A 1,781-nucleotide genomic window follows, 5' to 3' on the forward strand; every position below is an offset into this window, starting at 1 on the left:
TAAGGGACAGACACACACACGATGGACTGAATGGCCTCCTTCTGTGCCGTAGTCTTTTATGATTTGATGATAAGTGAAAAGAAATCAGCCACAACTCCCACTATTGATCACTATCCAGTAACTCCTACTGTAAAGTATGTGTGTGTTTATGTGTACGTGAACTATGAGTGATAGCGGGGTCTAATAAGCTCTTACCAGCTTGCACTTGGGCAAGGTACCAAGTCGGCCTTTTGGCTAAGATCAAGTCTAGTATCTGTTCTTATCAGTTTAATATCCCCTATCTGGGGACCAAATATTAAATTGATTTTTGGAACAGGGAGATGGAACAGGGGCTTGCTCCGTCCACTCCACGCACCGACCTGGTATTGCAGTGTTTCCAGGAACGGTGCAGCTTCCCCTCTCGGCCTTTTGGCTAAGATCAAATGTAGCAGCGGAAAGTGATCTTTGGCGCTGGAGTTGATCTGACAAGAATGAATGAACAAACAAACAAACAAACAAACAAATAACAAAAACAACCAAAAAAAAACACCAAGAAGTGGAGTGGATCGGCACCCATTTTCTCCCTGTCTGATTTCACTTTCCATTCACTTCAATGGAATGTAAAGTTAGGAAGGGTGTAAAATTGGTGATGAATCCTATCCCGTCAGCTTCCCGCTGGGTGGGTTAGGTTAAAATTAACCCCAAAAGTCGGTGCCCTCAGAACAGGAAGGGGGGGGGGGGGATGGAAATCAAAAACAAAAAATTAATTACATTTTCCAATTGTGCTTAAAATCAAACTGTTGTAATATTAATAATGGTCACGTTAGCTGCTCTGCTGTTCTAACAACATGCATTTATATGGTGATTTTAATGCAGTAGAACATTAAAAAGAGTGATATCATTAAAAATTTTGATAGCGAAGTTTTAGAATCATAGCTCTACCCTTGAATTTTCATTGATACTCTGAATAGCATAGAGCAAAGTGCTTCTGAGTTATTGCCCCTGCACTCTGAGATTCTCACCCTAAATATCTTTACTTTATTCCCTGATTAGTAACAATCTCAGGATTGTTACCAGTGCCACGTGCTAGTCAGAGCAGCAATCACAGGATGGCTCAGATGAATACGTGGCTTGAAGAGAGGTGCAGAAGGGAGGGATTCAAATTCCTGGGACATTGGAACCGGTTCTGGGAGAGGTTGGACCAGTACAAACTGGATGGTCTGCACCTGGGCAGGACTGGAACCAATGTCCTAGGGGGAGTGTTTGTGAGTGCTGTTGGCGAGGGGTTAAACTAATATGGAAGGGGGATGGGAACCTATGCAGGGAGACAGAGGGAAGTAGAATGAGGGAAGAAGCAAAAGATAGAAAGAAGAAAAGTAAAAGTGGAGGGCAGAGAAACTTAAGGCAAAAATCAAAATTACAGCAAAATTCTAAAGAGGCAAAGTGTGTTAAAAAGACAAGCCTGAAGTTGTGCCTCAATGTGAGGAGTATTCATAATAAGGTGGACGAATTAACTGCACAGGCAGCAATTAATGAATATGATACACTTGGCATCACGGAGACATGGCTCCAGGCTGACCAAGGCTGGGAACTCAGCATCCAGGGTTATTCAACATTCAGGAAGGATAGACAGAAAGGAAAAGGAGGTGGGGTAGTGTTGCTGGTTAAAGAGGAAATAAACGCAATAATAAGGAGGGACATTAGCTTGGATGATGTGGAATCTGTATGGGTGGAGCTGCAGAATACCAAAGGGCAGAAAACTCTAGTGGGAGTTGTGTACAGACCACCAAACAGGAGTAATA

General features: G+C 42.8%; 1 pseudogene; it reads left to right on the forward strand.

The window, feature by feature from the left end:
- The first annotated feature begins 216 nt into the window (after positions 1-216).
- LOC139260467 (U2 spliceosomal RNA) lies at positions 217-396 on the forward strand (annotated as a pseudogene).
- The last annotated feature ends 1,385 nt before the right edge of the window (positions 397-1,781 follow it).

This window comes from Pristiophorus japonicus, chromosome 3 (assembly GCF_044704955.1).
Source record: "Pristiophorus japonicus isolate sPriJap1 chromosome 3, sPriJap1.hap1, whole genome shotgun sequence".
NCBI lineage: Eukaryota > Metazoa > Chordata > Chondrichthyes > Pristiophoridae > Pristiophorus > Pristiophorus japonicus.